The following is a 21,764-nucleotide window of genomic DNA, read 5'->3' as shown; positions in this document are numbered from 1 at the left end:
TTACCCACTTAGCTCCATCCCAAATTTTCTGGGCGAAACGGACAAGCTGTTAAACGTCCATGGTCTCAGTGTTCTCCTATGTAAAACGTAGCTAACACGTTACTTGCTGATGAACGAGGTCATCAAGGGGACGTGACTTGCTGGTTGACCCACAAACTGAACCCGGGCAATCGAAGGGTCCTCACCCTCTCCCCTGTCCTTGGAATATACGTTCTGTCCACTGTTCCCCCAGCGGAAGCCGTTCCAAGGATGCAACCTTGAGAGAGCGAGGTGTTCAGACCACCTAGACTTAATATGAGCCTAACCCAAGTGAAGGCTTCCGTATATAAACTGTTAAGATTCGGGCGGTCAGGTGCCGAGATCTCTTCGTCTTGTGGCCGCTCAAGACAAGCCTGGTTAGTAAGTTCCCTCGCTTATTAAAACCGCCACCTACCGATCTGGAGGACCCTGCAGCTTTCTTGGGTCGCTCCTTGTCCTCTGCATATGGGGCAGTTGGCAAACCAATGCTTGACAAGCCACCCAGAAGATGGAAGAAATGGGTCTTGGGAAAGAGGCATCCGTTGCTGGGAGATCCCGGGTTGACCATAGACCTCTATGTGGGGAGGGGTGTCCTGAATGTCAGATGCTTGCTGACCGCCGCTTGAGTGCGGGGATGCCTACAGCATGCTGTCTGATCGGACGCTCTTGTTTGCAGAACGACGCAGAGGGCGCTGCAGGCGGAGAAGGCAGACGCCGGGCTCCGGTGCGCTCTGGGCTGGCCTACTCTGTGGTTGGGTCCGCCGGCAACAGATGCCCAACTCGTGGCTGAAACTCAAGTTACAAAGTGGGAAGAAGAACTGGGGTTAGAGAAGGGCTGCGGTGTCCCCTGCTCTGCTCGCTCCGGGGCTGGCAGAAAATTGGGGGGAGTAGGATGGTCAGCTGGAGACCTCAGTGAGCCGTTTTACAAAGCGACGAGGGTGCGAGCCACGAAGGATTACAGCCCAGGTGTTTGTGAGGCAGCCTGATTAGGACGCCAAGGGGCGGTACCACTGGGAAAGTGATAGAGGAGGTCACGGAGAGGGTGAGACCTCAGGTTGACCCGCGAGCTGAACCCGGGCATTCGGAGGCTCCTCTGTTCTTGAAATGTACACTCCGCCCACTGTTTCCACAATGGGAGCTTTCCAAAGATGCAACCTTGAGAGAGTAAGGTGTTGAGACCATCTGGAAAGGATATTTGTTGAAACTGTTAAGATTCTGGAGGACAGATGCCGAGATCTGCTCGTCTTGCACCCACCCAAGACAAGCCTTGTAGGTAAGTTCCCCTTTTTTTACGAGTAAAAAAATGCCAAGACTTAAAAAAAAAAAGAAAGATGGGCTTCCCTGGTGGAGCAGTGGTTGGGGGGTCCGCCTGCCGATGCAGGGGACGCGGGTTCGTGGCCCGGTCCGGGAGGGTCCCGCGTGCCGCGGAGCGGCTGGGCCCGTGGGCCGTGGCCGCTGGGCCTGTGCGTCCTCAGCCTGTGCTCCGCAACGTGAGAGGCCGCAGTAGTGAGAGGCCCGCGTACCGCAACAACAACAACAAAAAAGAAGTTAAGATAAGCCTTGTAAGTTCCCTCGCTTATGAGACCTGCCACCTACCAATCTGGAGTGGCTGCCTCTTTCTGGGGTCTCGCCTTGTCCTCCTTGTACAGGGCCAGTTTGCAAACCAACACCTTCCTAAGGATGAAGGGAAGTGGCCCGTGTGTGGGTTATCTGTAAAGGCTATAGGAAGCTGTAACAAAGCAAGGCACAGTTGTTAATAATCCTCTACCCTTGGGGCGGCGCAGGCTTTTCCAAGCTGGAGAAGATTCCGAGGCAATTACTGTAATTGTAATTCAGTTCTAAATACCTGTAGTATGCAATTTTGTTGAAAGCGAAAACCATGTTCATCAGATTTTGTTTTTCTTAAACACTAGGAGAATAAAAAGAGACCTCAGAATATCTTTGAATGTACTGTTTACCAGAATGTCCCCTGTACCATTGGTATATAGGATGATTTGGGGTGGCCTAAGTACATGTGAGAACAATGGTGGATTTTTTGGTGGTGATACAAAATGATATTTTTGAATGCATTTATTGAAATGAAAAGAGTGAAACCAGCTGTAAGACCTTGTTGCACATTTCTCTGTACTGTAACAGTAATGAGTACAAGTGAAGTGATACATTGCTGAGGAAGGAAAGTGATTAGCGCTTGAACTTGGAAAAACCTCCTTCTGATCCAGCATCACAGAAGGATCCAACCACGCCCTTTCTTCTCAGCTGCACCCTATTGATGTTGAACACAAATGCCCCTACTTGTCTCATCAGATTTGCATCTCAGGCAAGATCAGGTGCTTTTACTATCTTAGGACTGGCCGCCAAGGGGTGGGGGGTGGCTGGAGGGACTGCAGTTCAACTATAAGAGGTGACTTTGGGAGGTGCTGTTCCAGGTGCTCTGTTAGTTATCCCTAGCTTTGAACAAGTTACCAAGCCACTCCTTTTCATCCTTAGGATTAGAGTTTATCCTTAGAATTAGCAAGTTCAAGTTCAGGAATCCCCCCCAAGGAAATAACCATGGAAGTGTGCACACCCAGCTACAAGAATGCACGTTGCCATTGTTCTTACAGGAGCTTTTATTAGCTTGGGGTAGGAGCAAGTGTGTTATTAGGTTGTATCATGAAACTACCATGTTTGTGGGTCAAAAATGGGTAAATATTAGCAATCAGATATCTAATAAGAGCAAATTTGGGCAAATTCTATGTAACAATACACAGCCATCTGCAATAAAGCTATGGAATACCATTTAATGACAGATGTTATTCAAAATATAGTCTTTTTGAACAAAACAAGACAAACAAAAGAAATAGGTTGGCAAGCAGTATAAACAGTGTTATTTGTTTAGAGTATATCTATGCATAGGAAAAAAGACAAAACATAGTTTATAGCAAAGTCTTGTAAGTTTTCTGTTTCTCATTTCCTTCACTGGCTGTGACTGCTTCTAGTTTATTTAGTTAAGATGTTTTAGAGGTTCATTTTTAAATTAATGTTTGAATGGTCATCACGTCCAATTCTTAGTCAATTCTCTCATGTCTGGGTATTAAGTAATACACTTGCTGCTATCATTTTCTTTCACTTTGTGAAGTTTATTATTCATGTTTCTTTTGTTAAACAACCTCAGAATACTTCTCAACACATAACCCCAGGCAGCCATTTCCGATTCATCCGCATTGTCATGCAAGGTGATGTTGATTTTTCTTCCCTGCTCCACACCCCATCAGTGAGAGATGTACCCATCGCCCACAGCTCACCTCTGCACAGATAGCTCTGTATCTTTCTTACGTCCTCATTCTCTCCTGAGTCTCACTCAGACTTGTACAGCTACTCACTGAATTTCTCTGGCTCCGTCACTCCTGGTAATTCAGGGTCACTAGTATTGTGATCAACACATCTGAGTTTGTTGGAAATTTCCTGGATTTAAAATTGAAAGTCCCATGTCCTAGGAAATCCCTTAATCCCAGGAAAACTGGGAGGTTTGGTTGTTCTAGCAGCAGTTTGAGTTAGTAGGGATCACTGTGAACAAGAGCATGAGTGACCTGCCAAAGCTACTTGTTAATAGAAAAGTCAGATAACTGAGCCAAGGCCAAGGGGGATGATCTCCAGCTTAGAGTCTATGGAAGTTCTTTAAGAAAATAGGGAGAGTGTAAGCAGCAGCCCCGGAGCTTCTAGGAATCCAGGTACAAGCAATCTGTGACCAAGCAATCTGTGGCTCTGATATCTGCCAAAATATCTAGTGATTTAACTGGAGGAACTTGACACATCTAACTCGGAGCAGACAGTTCCTCCAGCCCCTGGCCAGTTTCCTTGGGACATTGTAGCAGGTCTACTCCAGATGGTCTCGGGCTTGTGAATGTGATGCAAAGCTAAACTCCTAGCCTCTGGAATGGATTCTCTTAGTGCTCAGTCTTTGCAGATTGATTTTAGCTCTCAGCCAATACCAAGCCATTTCTTCTCTCTGTGAATTCAGAGCACCTGTTTTCTAGAGCACTAAGTAAGCACCACAGTGAATGATGGTTCTGATCTAAGTTAACCATACTTCCCTCATAGTGCATATGCAAAAAGTGAAAACTCTCTAATTTCTTCTTCTGAGAGGCCATTAATAGAAATCTTTAAAAAGACAGTTTCTTAGCACGGGAAGTATTAAGCTGTTATTATGGCAAATGAGCTTATTTTTACTTTCAAATGAAAATATAAATAAGTAATAAGTAAATATCAGCAATTTGGGTTCCATAATGAATAAGGACAGAATTGGGAACTGAAAGAGTGTGTGCCCATTAGAGAGAGCAGGAAATTAACATTTGTTGACATTTTCCTGCTTTTAGTTTTAATGTAAACTGGAGGCAATTAAGTTATGTTCAACACATTTCCCTTGTAAATATTTTCTGTTTCTCCATATAGTAACCAAGATGTCTTACAACACTGCCATACTAGCAAGCCCCAGACTAGGTGGGAAGCCTTACCTGTCATTGCCAGTGTAAAAACAGAAAGCCTAAATCCTTGAATAATTCAGTGTTTCTCTTCTGTTTCTTATCCACGTCATGACTGTGCCATTTACCACTCAGGATGCCTTCTGTTTTTCTGTTTTCTGTTGTTTTTGTTTTGTTTTGTTTTGTTTTTTACACAGTCGATCGCTAGGTAAATCTATAAATCCCCACTCAGAAGAACATGAATTATCCGATGCTTGAATGAAATGAAGACAAAAACAAGCTTGAATATTTAAACTTACAGCAAGTGTCTTCCATGATAGATCCTTTCAGACTCCAACTCAGTTTTTTCTTTGATATCTACTACTGCTATAAAGTCCCAGTTTATCATATAACATTACAATTTATGGTGTAACCAGCTTGGGTACTGACTATAAACCCTTCATCAATGCCACTGTAAAGGGTTTATAGTCCATAAATAGAAGCGCAAGACTATCTTGCCTCCTTATTTTGCCCACAACACAGCCCTTCAGATATGTCAGCTCTGTTATTTGTTTTACATGCTGGGTGAGTTACAGGAAAATAAGTGGATACGTTGTTTTGTCTCTCCAAAATCCAGAGACAATTCAGGGTCACAGGGGAAATGAACAATGGGATGTTGGCTGGAAAGATGCAAAAGGATAGGTCTGGCCTTATCACATCATTAATCTGTAAGTGGGAAATTTTTTTAAATTTTTATTTTAGATTGGAGTATAGGTTATTAACAATGTTGTGTTAATTTCAGGTGTACAGCAAAGTGACTCAGTTATACATATACATGTATCTATTATTTTTCAAATTCTTTTCCCATTTAGGTTATTACAGAGTATTGAGCAGAGTTCCCTGTGCTATACAGTAGGTCCTTGTTGGTTATCTATTTTAAATATAGCAGTGTGTACATGGAAAAAAATTTTTTTTAATCTCAAAATTCAAGTAATTAGGAACATGCTCTTTGGAAACCAGCCAACCATATAATAATGTCACATCTTAAATTAATAGAGGTATATAATCTGACTGTATTTCCTGTTGTTCACCTGTTTCTTAGGCTCTTTGCTCTGTATCAACACACTTTTTGGAAGAGTGCTGGATTTTAGTACATGTAAGAACTGGGTTCAAATGCTAGCCCCAGTCCTGAATAACTGTGGTCTCAGGCAGGCCTCTAATTCGGATCAATGCTCTCCTCCTCTATAAAGTGGAGGTGATAATAATGCCAGTATAATTTTAATTTCCTCAGTCCTCATTATTCTGCAGGCACCAATTCTGGTGATGATGGTAATGATTGTGATGATGATTGTGATAAAGATGATAGGGATGATTCTGATGGTGATGGTGTTGATGGTAATGCTGCTGCTGACGGTAATGATGGTAACAACACTGAGGTCATAATGATGATGGGGATCATAATGATGATAACTGATGATTATTTAGTTTCTTTCTGGCCAGGTACAGTTTTAAGTGCATTATGCATATTATCTCACTTAATCACAACAACCTCATTTTACATATGAGAATAACGAGGCTCACAGGGGTTGCTCATCATCGCATAACTTGTGTAATAAGGCAGATTTTGAACCCAGCACTCTGATTCTTTATCCCTCAGCCTTAATCACACCATCATATCACCTTCCTTTAATGGGTGTTTCAAATTAATGGTAATGATTCATATTTCGTTTACTCTTCCACGATCTGCACGATGAAACTGTCAATCTCTCCAAAATCTAGTTTTTTCGTCTTTTTTTAAAATTGAAGTATAGTTGATTTACAGGGTTGTATTAGTTTCAGGTGTACAGCAAAGTGATTCAGTTATACATATATATCTATATATTCTTTTTCAGAGTCTCTTCCATTACAGGTTATTACAAGATATTGAGTAGAGTTCCCTGTGCTATACAGTAGGTCCTTGTTGGTTATCTATTTTATATATAGTAGTGTGTACCTGCTAATCTCAAACTCCTAATTTATCCCTCCCCCCGTATAAAATCTTAAGATAATTCCAGGAGTCCCAGAGTACAGCGTTTCTTCTTATCTGTATCCGCCTTTCTGTCTGCAAAGCCACTGATCAGAGTCCCTCATGCCTCGAGCTGGTGCCCACCATGATGTCGCTGTGTCCTCTGACGCCTCGAAGGGCCTCAGTGGTCTGAGGCTGCAAATCCCTGACGTTACGAAGCGTGGCTGTTCTCCTCAGAGGCCCAGAGCCATGATGTGCTCCTGACAATGGTTAAGGGGAATCCCTACTTGGTCTCCTAGACCCCAAATCAATTCTGCTTGTGTGTCCCAATCTCCAGCTCCTTGTGCCAGCAGTTTCATTGACTTCTGGCTAGAGCCCTTCTCTTCTTAGGCCAGAGACACATTCATGGGACCACATCAAGGCCAAGGCCGCCTCCCCATCACACCCCGAGTGCCCCATCTTTGCTGTGGGGAGCGGCAATGGGAGTAGAGACACCCAAATTTTATCACTGGCAAGAATTTACAATGCGGGGGGCACTTTTAGTAATATTCCAGAATATTCCAGAAGTAACTGGATTGAGAGAAAAACCCTTGTGGTAAATATAAAGGCCCAATGGAAAGTGTCCTCACTTCATGGGATGCCAAAGGAGAGAGAAGGTCCCAACTTTAATTAGGGGCACATTTGAATATCTTCATTCTGAACAAGACAGGAAGAGGCTCAGGTGAGCCCGGAGGGATTTCCAGCCAAAACCTGGCTAATCTCCAGTTAAACAGGCCCATTATCTCTCGCTCCCCAGGAGAAAGTCAGGCAGAACTGATTTGATTAACAGTAGATTAACCTCTCTAACACAGCCGTCCTGGGTTTTACACCTGTCACTTTAGTATGACAATTTATATTTATTCAAAAAGCCATGAGACAGTAAATTAAACATTGCCCTAATTAGAAAAGTGTCATATGTTACAGTGGGGAAGCCACCTGATCTAATTTTCTAACAGGGCCTGTGCAAAGAACGTGTTGGTGTGGCATTAGCAGAAGCCCTGTAAACACCAACACTCTGGGGAGGAGAAAAACCCGGGCTGCTGATGCTACGTCTTGGTTTTTGAGAGGAGAAATTCAGAATTCAATTCAAGGAGCATCTATTGTGGTCCTGTGAACTGCCTGGCAATGCACCGTGGTACTCAGCTGGGAACCAGAGTGGGACCCCTGCCCTTAGTGACTTCAGAATCCAGTAGGAAAGACAGGCAAGGAGTGAGGCAGTTTTGATTCATTTTGGGTTAAGAGTAAATACTCGGTGCTGTGAAGGCTAAATAAGCCCACCTAGTTAATGCAGGCTTGGGGGAAAGGTGACCAAGAGCTTATCCTGGAAAGGAATGACATCTAAAATGGTATCTGAAGGTTACAGAGCAGTTTTCCAGGCTTAAAGGAGTGAGGAGGAAACAGAACTTGCCAAATACTGATAATGAAGCAATACCTGGTATATTCCGGCACTCCTTGGTTAGTAATAAGTAGCAAAATATGCATAGGGAGATATGAGCGTCCAGGGAGGTGAGAGTCAGGTCATGAAAAGCTATGATGCCATATCAAGAAACACACTTTCAAAAAATTGAGTTGCCACCTACATAGGGCAAAGCGTATAAATCTAGGCATATCGCTTGATGAGTTTGGATGTACGTGTGCATCCGCGGAAATAACACTGCAGTCAACATACAGAACAGTTTCAGCTCTTGATTCTAGCCTTATGGTGGTCAATATCCCCCAGGGTTACACCTCTGCTCTCTATCACTGAATATTATGTTTGCCTGTCTTTGAACTTCATATATGTGGGATAATGAGACATACACGTTTTAGGTCTGACTTCTTTTATTCAATATTCTCCCAGTAACGAGGTTTTCTTGTTGTGTTTAGTTCTATCTTTTTTTTTTTTTTTTTGCGGTACGCGGGCCTCTCACTGTTGTGACCTCTCCCATTGCAGAGCACAGGCTCTGGACGCGCAGGCTCAGCGGCCATGGCTCACGGGCCCAGCCGCTCCACGGCATGTGGGATCTTCCCGGACCGGGGCACGAACCCATGTCCCCTGCATCGGCAGGCGGACTCTCAACCACTGCGCCACCCGGGAAGCCCTAGTTCTATCTTTATTGCTGTGCATCTTCCCATTTTTTGAATGCGTCACAATGCATCCATCCCTTTCTACCGTGGGTGAACATTAGGGTTACTAACAGGGTCACATATTCTAAATAATGCTGTGATAAACATTCTCACACGTGTTCTTTGGAGGACACTGGTGTTCATTTCTGTTGGGTGTGTACCCAGGAGTGAAATCGTGTCAGGGGTATGTCAGGGTGTGGGTTAAGGCTACTAAGAACCTTCGCATACATTGTCCCATTCACTCAAGAACATTTCTAGAATACCTACTCTGTGCTGGGTGTACAGCAGTCAACAGCACAGCACCCTACCCTCTTGACGCTTGCTGGTATAACCTCAATGGACTATATAAGCCCCAAATCATGGCTGAAGAAAGTTTGCCATCATAATGCCTCCAAGAGTCGAGAATAATGATGGAAATACTTATAATTGACATTTGCCCTATCAGTCTGCCTGAACTCTTTAAGAAAAGCTAAGGTGTGGAGAACTAGTAATCTATTATTACTCAACGATAAGAGAGAAGGATTTCAGGGGAAAAAAATCTGATGGAAACACATTGCCCACCACATTGCCTCTGGGTATGGTGTGTGACCACCTTGTTCACCTCCCAGGGAGAGTGTGACATACACAGTCCCTAATGGGATGGACTCAGAGCTATTGGGATGTGACTCAGAATTGGCCATAATTCCTGGAAACCGGAAGTGAAACCAGAGCGTAGTGTATGGTGTGAGAGGGCCACCTGGCCCTCCCAGGATGGTCATGCCCTCAATCGGGTGCGTCAGCTTCTCTTAACAGCTTTTCAACTTGCTTCCAAGCTGGAATCCTGTGGCGGAGGCAGGATGCTGGACCAAGCCCGGTCCCTCTTTCCCATGTAAGAAGCTGGCTTATCCACTGTACCTAGTTCCCTGGCTACATTTTCCTAAGAGTACTCTCAACAAATCCTGGGTTTTGAGCTCTTGGACCAGGTTTTGAAGGCTATTTCTAGAGCAAGGAACTTAACAAGGGAAAAGGAAACAAAGAAGGAGTAATATTCTTACCATTTTGAAGAGGAAAACAAACAAAAATTTTATCTACGTGATAAACCAAGCAAGAACTTCTGGGGTGGGGGGGGGTGGTCACATAAATTCCAAGGGTTAAATAGAAACTTAAGATGCTACAGCCTGTTTGGCATCTCAGGAAAAATCTGAGCCACTACCAGCCTGAACCTCCATCCATCAGAAAAATGGGGGGCAAATGAAATGTATCCTCTGAAAATACTAGTGATGCATTGTGAGACCCCAAAACCTTTTACTCTTTGATCCAATAATTCTGCTTTTAGGATATACAAATGTACAGAATATTCACTGCAGTATCATTTATGATAGAAATAAACCAGGGGGAAAGTATGTATTCAAAATAGGCGAAAGGTTGAATAAATTATCAAGTGTTCATATGGTAGACTATTACAAACGTTGAAAATTATTTTAGGAAATATGCCTAGTACATACTTACGATATAAATTTAATTGATGAAAAAGCAATATACAGACGTTTACATATTAAGCGTGGTAAATCAGTTACATTCTTCGTGTCATCACCAACTGGTTGCTAATAGCTGTTTGGAATTCTGCATCGGAAAATATTCTGAGGTCCTATGTGCACTCAGCAGAAATGATTAGCAAGGTCTGTGTGGGCAGAAGAAGGGAGAATATCTCACTTTTGCCAGCAATTTGCTATGCCAGGTTTATTCAGAATAATTTAAACTATGACACATGCAATATGCATTCACACACATGAGCATGTTCATGCAGACAAGGGGAAAAATAATTGAGCAAAAAGAAAGTAAACTCTGTTGATCAGCAGAAAAGCATGACTTTGTTTACTTATGTGATAAGGTGGGTAAGGATTTCTGGAGCTTCCATCTTAATGATTCCTTGGATTAAATAAAGTCACATAGAAATACAAACAGATTTCACGTCCACTAGAAAGATGACCATTCAAAAGCAGGCGATGATGAGTTTGTGGAGGTGGAGACATGGGGACCCTTATCTGTTGCTGGTGGGGATGCAAAGTGATACAGCTCCTTTGCAAAACAGTTTGGCCATTTCTTGAAAAGTTAAGGGTAAATTTATCAGATGACTCAGAAATTCCATGCCCAGAGAAATGAAAGCATGTAACTAACACACAAATGTTCTTAGGAGCATAGTGTATAATAACACCAAACTGGAAACAGTTTGAATGTCCATCATTGGGTGAATTGAGAGACAAAATGGTCTCTCCATACAATGGACTATTATTCAGCCTTAAAAAGGGATGAGGTACTGATACCTGCTACAACGTGGATGGCCCTTAGTAACATTTTGCAAAACGAGAGAAGCCAGACACAAAAGTCCACATATTGTATGATTCCAAGTATATGAAATTCTTTATGGAAGACACATCTATATATAGAGAAAAGAAATTAGCTGTTACCTGAGGTTGGGAAGGAAATGGAGATTAATTATAAAAGAGCATGAAGGATCTTATCGGGTGATGAAAATGCTCTGAAACTGGTTTATGGTGATGGTCCCACAACTCAATAAATTTACTGACAATCATTGAACTGCACAACTACAAAGGGGATATTTACGATGTATAAGTATACCTCAATAATGTTGTTTAAAAGGTATAAATGGAAGGAGAGAGAGGGCGTGCTCCCGACAGTATGCTATCAGTGACCTTCTTGGTAGGATGGTGGAAAATTATTTTCTTATTTACATCTCTCTATGTTTTCCTTGTTTTCATCTGAGTATACCTTTTTTCTTAATAATCAGGAGAAAAACTACCATCCCCTAAACCCCACTCAAACCCCTTTCAGAATCAACAGATCTTTATGATGGAGACCTCCTATCCTCATCTCCATTCCTGTTGGGTGATACGATTGGACCAATGCGCCAAGGGCACCTTGGTGGATGCGCTAAGCGTATCCACATGGATGTTGAAGGCCCTACTCTTGGCAAACATATGATTCTCCTCCTCTAATAACTAGATGAAACATTTTCACCTTTCGAATGCTTATTTTCCAGCTTCCAATTTCCCGGGGCCATGGCCTCCAGCTCTTATATGAAGTGTGCAGTCATGCTTCATGCTTGAGAAAAATCATGCCATTGCTGTGTAAGGTCAAGACTCGTGTTTGAATCCTCTAGAGCCCCCAGAGAAATAGCCCTGCCAAGTTTTTCTCGACGTCGCAGATTTCACGTGTTAGAATTGCTTGCGGTGTCTGGCACAATATTTTAAAGCGGTTCTGTAAGTAAAGGCCCTTCCTTAGAAGCAGGCCATTTTTCTACTTGTGTTGGCAAAATGTCACACAATACACTAGATTCTCACCCTATTACATTTCCAGGTCACTATAGAGAGGAGTTACACCTCAATGAAGTGGGTCAGACATAGGCCATTGTAATGTAGCAAATAATAACAAGTATTATCACTGAGCTCTTACTATGTGCCAGGTACTATGTGAAACATTTTATGTACAGTATTTTTCATTGTATATACAATGAATATAAAACTTCATTCTGTATACATTATCTTACTAAAGCACTGTTATTATTATCAATAATTCACTTTAGAGGAAATGGGTCAAAGAGAAGAAATGAGTCAGTTAGTGAGGTGCGGAGTCAAATTTAGGACTCAGTTCTGTCTTATTTTGACTTTGGGACACACAAGACACAAAGTGACCTGGAACCAGGGGACCAGATGGAAAATATAAACTGCTTAGCCATTTGCAACTGAGATAGATGCATACAGCTGGCCCTGGTCATGGTAAAGTCCATTGCAGTAGATTCCAGTGCCGGTAGACAATGATGAAGAAGCAACCACAGTCTCCTCCACCCGAGTGATGTTAAAAATCTCCTCTGCAATATATATGTAACCCTTCTGAAAATACATAGGAGCAACCACTGAGTTGTCTGAAAAACACTGATTTAACTTGCATTACCTTAAATTGATTCGTCTTCAGTTTCTGTCATCAGGCCATTTGGAGACTTTTGATAAAAATTCGTTTCTGTTATTCAATAACAAGAATTAATACATTTCCTACAAATGAATTCGTGTCCACTGACACAATTTAATTGCTAACCCTGTGAGATGATTTTCTTTCTGATAAAAGACTGTCCTTGGATGAGCTTGCAGACAGTGTAACTGGAACGGATGGGGCTTCTTAGAGGAAAACAGGACTGAAAAGTGTCCTGTTGAAATGAGGTGTCAGGACATGGGTGAGAAGGAAGGCTCAATTTTGAGTTGTGAATGTCCTGAGAGTTGGTCCCCACCTGTCCATATATCCTGGGAAGGTAGGGGGCAAGCACCTGCCCTCGCCCACATTTTTTGTCTTCTCTCTGCCTCTGCAATAGCAGATAAATGGACCATGGTGCAGTGTTAAGACATTAGAAGGATTTTTCTCTTTGGATTTCTGCTTTTCACTGTTGTGTACAGGAAGGATGAATAATGTTGAGACATAATAAAAATGCTTTCAGTCCCCTGAAGCTAGGAAAGCATTTTCATGTAGTGAGTGATGTTGCAAAACCTCCTTTATCAAGAAACACGAAGGAAAAGCTTTTCAAATACTGACCGCATACACAAACCTGCTATGTTAGAGACACCTCCCCAGAGATGGTCAGGAAGGGGCTGGCTTAGAGAACACTGCCCTCATTCCTGTCCTGTAGCTGAGGATTCAGGATGAAGGGGCACAAGGCTCTTCAAGAGCTGGCTCTCACCCCCTCTCCAGCCTCACCTCTTTCCACAAATTTTACCCCCTAGACAGGATGATGGAATTTCTAGTCCCCAAACGCGCTGCGGCTTTCTGTTTCTGTGGCCTTGTGTCTCTGGGGGTCTCCATGCGTCGTGTTCCTTTTTCCTCCTCTTCTGATTCATTCTCATGCTTTGTGACTCATTTCACATTTTCTCCACTGGAGAAATCATTCTCTAAGGACTCAGTCACAGGGTGTTGTCCTCACCTTGCATTTTCTTCTGACAAGTGTTTTACATCAATATATAGCAATATGTCAATATCTCTATATCTATATCTGTATCTGTATCTAATCTTTACACTTCTCTCCCTCTCCTTAAGTGGGGACCAGAGAAATCCATATAAATAACAAAAGGTGGGGAAGTTTTACCGAAAATTATACCTTATACTTAACCCAAGCAAAAAATCACCCAAGCCAAGGAGATTGCAAGAAAAAAAAAAGAGAGAGAGAGAGAAATTGATTAATAGTAGAATGGTGGTTGCCAGGCACTGGGGGGTTGGGGAAAATGGGGAGATGTTGGTCAAAGGATACATTTATAAGATGAATAAGTCTTGGGGGCCTAATGTACAGCGTGGTAATCATAGTTAATAATAATGTATTATAGACTTGAAATTTGCTGAGAGTAGATCTCAAGAGTTCTCACCCCCACGCCCCAACAAACACACACAAAATGATAACTTTGTGATGGCCAGGTTAGTTAGCTTGACTGTGGCCATCGTTTTATGATGCATACTTAGGTCACATTGTCATGTTGTATACCTTAAATAAATATAATTTTAATTTGTCAATCATACCTCAATAAAGCTGAAAATATTATGTAAAAATTTTAATTCAAGTTGATTCCAAACCAAAGTGTTGAATTCTGAAACCTAGGGCAGCATTTCTGAAATCAGGTGACCATGTTAGAAATGTAGGTGCCAGATGCCTTCCCTTATCCTGGTGATAGGAGTGACAGGCCCCCAACTCTCCCATTTATGTGGGGATCTCATCTTTCTGTCCTTCAATGTTTAAATAAAATCATGTTCATCTCTCTATCCAATATAAGTTAGGAAACTCAGTCTTCAATGTTCTCTGAATATTTCAAGGGAGTCAGAGATGGACTATTACGCTTTTTAAAATTACTCTTGAAAGGTCCTCATCTAAGCCCCAAATTTCCCAGTAAATATGAATTCCCGCAACTGTAAATTATCCTACCATGGCTGTTTTCAGGGGGTGAAATGGTAAAATGGAAAGAGAATGAGCTTTGAGGTCAACATATTGAATCCAAGGCCAGGCAATTAGGTAAGCTGTTGGCTCAGCAAACTGAGCTAGAAGTCAAAAAACAAAAGGGAAAATGGAGATAATGATGGTCTAATTGTACCTCCCCTATAATGTGCTTATCAAGATTAAATGGATCAATATATGTGAAATGTTTAGAACAGTTGTCTGGGCATAGCGAGCACTTAATGCATATTATCTACTGTTACTCTAAGTCAGTGCCAAGTGTGTGTTGGGGATGGGAGAACTCAAGATGGAAACACGTTATTAGGAAATAGGAGATAATGGAGTTATACTTACTATTCCAGTATTTAAAGCTTAGCCTAAAATGCTACTGATGAAGTGATTCCTGTATAATGAGAATAATAAATACTAAAAAGATAATGAACTCAGAACATTCCTCCAAAAAAAAGCCAATTGTTTACTCAATTATGGTAAATTGCTTACATAGTTCCTACAGATTATGAATTAATTCTGCTTTTTCAAGCATAGTGCTACATAGGTATGTGTACTTGTATTTTGTGTTGTTTTTCTTTCTATTGTTGAAGATAATGATAGGGATGTAATACTTCTTTTTTTTTTTCTTTTCTTTTTTTTTTTTTTTTTTTTGCGGCACGCGGGCCTCTCAGTGTTGTGGTCTCTCCCGTTGCGGTGCACAGGCTCCGGACGCGCAGGCTCAGCGGCCATGGCTCACGGGCCCCGCCGCTCCGCGGCATCTTCCCGGACCGGGGCACAAACCCATGTCCCCTGCATTGGCAGGCGGACTCTCAACCACTGCACCACCAGGGAAGCCCGGGATGTAATACTTCTTGAATTAAAACTGTATTTCTGGATGAAGTGGAGAAAACTTATGCAAAGCCCTAGCTCATGACTTGAGACACAGAAGGAACTCAATACTGTCTCTTCTTTTCATGTGCTTCATCTGTGAATCTTCTACACCCTGACTTTCCTTGCAGTGCACCTACCGATTCAAAAACTCTGGGGAACGTCCCAACAATCTGTGTTTTCACAAGTCCTCCTGGTGACACTGATGCACTCTCCAGTGAAAGCCTGTGTTCTGGGATGGTAATACTGGAAACTATCGATTCCTGAGCCAGAGGAGAAAACATCACCAGAAACAACAGAAATAGGAGGGGCTTTTAACATTGTTAAGTCTACTCAGAGACTACAGTCATCCAAGTACTGAATTGGGTATAACCAGGAAGGTTATAAAAGAAGGTACCAACCATGAGATGCTATGACATGCAAATGTTTAGGAAAATAATTTTATTATTATTCCAAATTATGAAACCAACACCAGTTATTGTAAAAAATATAAAAATGAGGACATTTTTATTATTTTTTTTGAGGACATTTTTAAATTGTCCAAATCCTGCCACTGGTGCAAAATAATTTTAAATATTTTGTTCTAGATTCTTTCCTTTCAGTCTTTTCCCTTTTTTTTTTTTTTTGGGCTGTACTGTGAGGCATTTGGGATCTTAGTTCCATGACCAGGGATCAAACCTGTGCCCTCTGCAGTGGAAGTACAGAGTCTTAACCACTGGACCACCAGGGAAGCCCCTTTCTTTTTTCCTCCTTTCAGTATTACCTCTGTGTGTATAGGTGTAGGTGTGTTTACTCTAAATGATGAGATCAAATTTTACATTGTTTCACATTCCAATTTACTTGCTTGCAGCTGGATCGTTTCTCCGTATCATTTTAAGTCAACTTTGAGGTGGGGTTTATATACATAAAATGCGCCCATCTTAAGCCTACGTTTCATGAGTTTTGACAAATATTTTCACGCATCTAACCACCACCACAATCAATACCTAGACATTTTCTTCATCACAGAAATTCCAGTTGTGACTCTTGTCAGTAATTCCTGCAGCCCCACCCTGGCTATTAGCTGTCTGCTTTTTGTCAGTAGGGATTATGTTTGTCTTTTTTAGAGTTTCCTATAAACACATTAATTTAGTTTTTAATCTTCTGTGTCAGCATAATGTTTTAATATTTCTGTGTTTGTCTGTAGTTCATTCCATTTTTATACTGTATAGTATTCCATTGTGTGGACATACCGCTATTTGTTTACCCATTCATCTATCGATGGACCATCAGGCTATTTCCGGTATGAGGGTATTATGAATAAAGGTGCCATGAATGTTCACACACAAGTCTTTGTATGGACATATATTTTCATTTCTTTGGATGAATTTCTAAGAGGGGAATTATTAGGTCATATAATAAGTTTACATTTCATTTCATAAGAAACCTCAACAACCTTTTCCAAGTGTTATACTATTTTATATTCCCTGGGACTCCCAGTTGCTCCGTATCCTTGCCAACAATTGGTGGTGTCAGTTTTTTTTTTTTTTTTTAATTTTAGCTATTCTTATTGATATGGAATGACATCTTATTGTGGTTTAATTTTTCATTTTCCTGGCAACTAATAATAATGATGACCATTTTTCTTGTGCTTATTGGTCGTTTTTAGATCTTCTTTCATGAAGTGTCTGTTCAAAAATTTTACCTCTGTTTTATTGGGTTACTAATCTTTTTATTGGTAAGTAAGACATATCTATCTATATTCATATATATGTAACAAAGGTACATATATATATTCAAATATTTTCAATATTTGTCAATATGACAAGTGTATATATTCATATATGCTTCACATTTATTCCCTTAGTTTGTAACTTGCCTTTCATTCTCTTAGAAGTATCTATTAAAGAGCAGAAGAATTTAATTTTTCTGAAGTCCAATATATCATTGTTTTTCATTTATGGTTCATGCTTTTTGTTTCCTAAGAAATCTTGTCAACCCAAGACCATGAAAAATGATCCTATTATTCTTTTAGAAACTTTATAATGTTAGCTTTTAGGTTCTAATGTATGATCCACTTTTAGTTAATTTTTATATAGGGTGAAGTTGATCTCATTTCATATAAATATCCAGTTGTTCCAGTAACATTTATTGAAACTATTGTCCTTTCCCACACTAAATTACCTCAGCACAGTTGTTGAAAATCAGTTGATATGCAGTATATTTATGGATGCCCTATTTGGTTCCATTGACCTATATACTCACCTTTATGCCAATTTCTATTCTATTTTTACTTCTATTCAATGCCTTGATTATTGTAGCTTAATAATAACTCTAAATAGTATAAGTCATCCAGCTCTGGTCTTCATTTTCTAAATTATTTAGGTTATTCTAGTTTCTTTGAATTTCCACATACATTTTAGAATCAAAATCTAATCAATTTCTATGAAAAAAATCCCACCAGGGCTGGAGTTATGAAATTGTTGAACCTATAGATTCAAATCCCTTTAAATTTTTTGAGACCTGTTTTATGGTCCAGCTTTTCTGGGGCAAGTGTTGGAAAACCATAAGTTAACTCAGCTTTATTCCTGTCATGATCTTTCTGGGTCTTCACTGAATGCCCCAAATACTCACCAAGGATCTTCCATTTCTTCTGATTAAAACTTGAACATCTACCCACACTCTATGATCTCTGGTATTTTTTCTGCTTACAATTTCCTTGTTCTTTGACCAGTCTTTTGTGATGTCCCTTTGTGCATATGTGGCCTCATGCTAAGCAAAGACTCAAAGGGACCCCTATGTAGATATGAGGCATTCTTTTTCAGCATAAATCACTTCCTCTTTCTCTTCTTCTTCTTCTTATTTTTTAAGAGGATGAAAAGATTTTACTACATACTTCTAGCAACTTAATTTGGAAAAAAAATCAGTTTTAGAATAGACTTCTACTTCTCATATCGAAATATACTTATGTTTTATTACTTTTAGAAACGTTATATATTTAAGGTACACAATATGATGTTTTGATAACACATACATTGTGCAATGATTATTAGCATTATTATCAGTCAAGCTCATTAACATGTCCATAACCTCACGTGGCTACCTTTCTGTGTGTGTGTGGTCGTGAAGTGAGAACACTTAATATCTACTCTCTTAGCAAGTTTTGTGTGTCCAATACAATATTATTAACTATAGTCACTATGCTGTGCATTACATCTCTAGAAGTTACTCATTCTACAGAACTAAAACTTTGCAACCTTTGACGGACAACGTAACTCCCTTCTTTCCAAAACTGTTTTCTCACATATTTAGGCTCATCAGCTTCCTTAAATATTTGTTATCTCCATCTTCTCAAATCATTGAGGCCACTGGAGTCTTTCTGGGTTCTGTCTCCCACACAGACACACCATACCCTATATATTCCTTCTATGGAGAATGGAGAAAACTAGGGCTCAACTCATATTATTCTTCTGTCTAGGTCCCCAGACCTGTGTAATCTATTGTTTGCCATAGTTGTGATACAGATATAGATATATAGTGATATATTTTTTTCATAGTTGTGATATATATAATATACATATTATATTATGTGTATATAATATACATATCATATATATATATATATATACGTGTATATGTGTATATATTAGTTCCCCAGTGTCATCCAGAACAAGGTTACTTTATTTTTTATGCAGCCTTAAAATGTGGCTATCATCCTCATGGTCACAATGTGGTTGCTCTCCCTCAGAGCATTGCAGCAGCATTCCAGAAATAAAGTCAGGGATATGGTTCCTCAATTTTTTCATAAGTGTTATTAAAAGCTCTTAAGAGTTATGAATTGGGAATATTGAATATAATTTTACCTTCTTTTATACATTTAGGCAGTTTCCAATATTTAGATAAAATGAACATCTGAGAAATTTGACTTCTTAAAACATCTTTTTCTAAATAGAATTTTCACTACACTCCTCCTCCAAATAAATGATGTTTCCATTGAAAGGATAAAGGCATCCCCCAGATCTCATCAAGAAATTTAAATTACAACTTCTGTAAGAAGAATCTAATTTTTTAAAAAAATCTTAATGCAAGAAGGTGTTCCCTGGAATTTTGTTTAAAAAGAGAAGTCAAGGGGTTTTATTTCTCTCTCTCCCATTTTTCTGCTCTCTTCTCTTTTTCCTCTCACTGTCTTCCTTCTTTCTCTCTTACCCCATCCCTTTTTCTTTAGCGTCATTAACAGTTTTATATGCCATTCCTAGCAGGTGATACTTTTTAAACAATAGATACAACAACATTAAATGTTGTTTACATTTTAATTTTGAATTCGAGTTCCATGAAAATATTAAGGTCCTTGAACATAGGAAGCCTAAAATGTATTTTAAAATTTCCATTCTAAATTATATCCCAAAACTTACATTCTAAAAATTTTGGTAAATGTTTATATTTTATTTTTAAAAACTCCTAAAAATGCAGCTGTTATGACCACCATGGTATTGATCTATGTAATGGATTATTGATATATCACTTTAGGAAAAAGGCATGTGTGTACACAATTCCTATGTGTTCTTTAAAGGTGTATATAGAAAAGATCCCCTAGGGGTTTAATAATTTTATAAATGGGGTTTTTTTTGAAGCTTGGCTCTTATAAGTAGAAATTTTACCATTGTTCTCATACCAAGAAAAAAGGATAAAGTGGGTTTTTTTTTTGTTTTTATGTTTGTTTATTTTTTTCCTTTATGATACCATTAAATGACCCAGAGCAAAGGGGAAAATTCCAGGAGATAGAAATTAGTAGAAGGGTTGCCACTAATGGAAGGACTGTCCCAGTTTTAGTACTGTTGAGTCCCACATTCGGGGATAACCTTTAGTCCTGGCCAAATTGGGCAAATTTATCATTAAATGTCCAGGTCCCAGGGAATCACTGAGTCACAGGCAAGCCAGGACAGATGGTCACTCTAATTAGAGGGGAAAAAAGAGGGCCCAAAATTAATGTAATAAGACCTGGATTGGCTCACTGTAGGTTATACTTTGTTTTTTATAGCTTTGATCTCATTCAATCATCACAACTGCCACAACTGCCCTATGATGTGGACATTATGATTCTACCATATAGGTGAGTATTCATCCCCTGCACCACAATGGATGTTCAAAGAGGAGGCTATTAAACCAAGCAGGGTGAATCACCAAGCATCCCTGGGAGTTTATCTTCTGCTATTAGGAGAAAAAAGTTCTTTCTCTCCTTTGGGACTCCTATGTCCTGATAATGTAAGCTTGGGGCTCTGTGCCTCTGACTTCAGCTCTTGGTAGAAGCCCTCTTAAAAGACAAAAGAGGAATATCAAGACAGAGAGAGATACCAAACTGGGAAGAGGAGGGAAAGTACTAGAGAATATGGGGGAAGAGAGAGAAGGGGAGAAGGAAATTGATGAAATTGAATCCCTAAACTCCATAATGTTAACCACACCCCTGGAATTCCAACCAAGCTCCCCAGTTGCTGTTTACTGCTCCTAGCTAAATTGAGGTGCTTTTTTTTTTTAACTCTTAGAGATAATCATATCTTCACCAATACGCTGTCTTTATTGGGGAGATCCAGTGTTGGCATCCCCAATCTCTCATTTCTCCTAAGTAGAACTTAAATGTGTGGGAAACATGCTCACACGTGCAAGCTGTGATATTGGGATTTATAATAGAAATATATATTTGGTCTTCGTCCTGTTTCTGGCACAGAGCTCCTAAAACCCTTGGAATTTCCTGAGTGATAAGAGTTCATAACAAACCCCTTTCAACCACACCTGAGTTTATGTTAATGAGGTGATATTTGGAATGTACTGAAGGGTGGGGGCTGGTTGCCAGGGGAGCCAACCATGTGATTAGAGGGTTGGAACTTTCAGTCCCACCTGCCCTGACCTCCAGAGAGGAGAGAGGGGCTAGAGGTTGAATTGATCACCAGTGGTCAATGATTCAATCAGTTGTGCTGATACAATAAAGCCTCCACAAAAAATTCAAAAGGATGGGGTTTGGAGAGCTTCCAGATTGGTGAACACGTGGATGTTTGGGGGGAACGGTACCCTCTTTTTCTTTATACCTTGCGCTAGGCCTCTCTTCCATCTGGCTGTTCCCTGAGTTACACACTTTTGTAGCCAGTAAGTAAAATGTTTTTCTGCATTCTATGAGCTGCTTTCGCAAATTAATCAAACCCAAGGAGGGGATAGTTGGAACCGCCCATCTACAGCCAGTGGGTCAGATGTATAGGTGACAAACTGGACTTGTGATTGGTGTCTGAGGGGGGTGGGCAGTCTTTTCGGACTGTGTAATCCGATGGTATCCCTCAACTTGTGGAAT

General features: G+C 40.4%; 1 long non-coding RNA gene across 1 annotated transcript in view; it reads left to right on the top strand.

The window, feature by feature from the left end:
- Window positions 1-1,119: 1,119 nt before the first annotated feature.
- The window catches only part of LOC307197903, a 37,694-nt gene continuing 17,049 nt past the window's right edge, over window positions 1,120-21,764 (top strand). The window contains exons 1-2 of the long non-coding RNA XR_013831535.1: window positions 1,120-1,291; window positions 20,466-20,537. This is a non-coding gene — a long non-coding RNA (uncharacterized lncRNA). The remainder of the gene's footprint in view (window positions 1,292-20,465; window positions 20,538-21,764) is intronic.

The sequence above is a fragment of the Stenella coeruleoalba genome (assembly GCF_951394435.1).
Source record: "Stenella coeruleoalba genome assembly, chromosome: 15".
In the NCBI taxonomy this organism is placed as follows: Eukaryota; Metazoa; Chordata; class Mammalia; order Artiodactyla; family Delphinidae; genus Stenella; species Stenella coeruleoalba.
The sequence above is the reverse complement of the archived record's forward strand: the minus strand, read 5'-3'. Positions and strand labels throughout refer to the sequence as shown.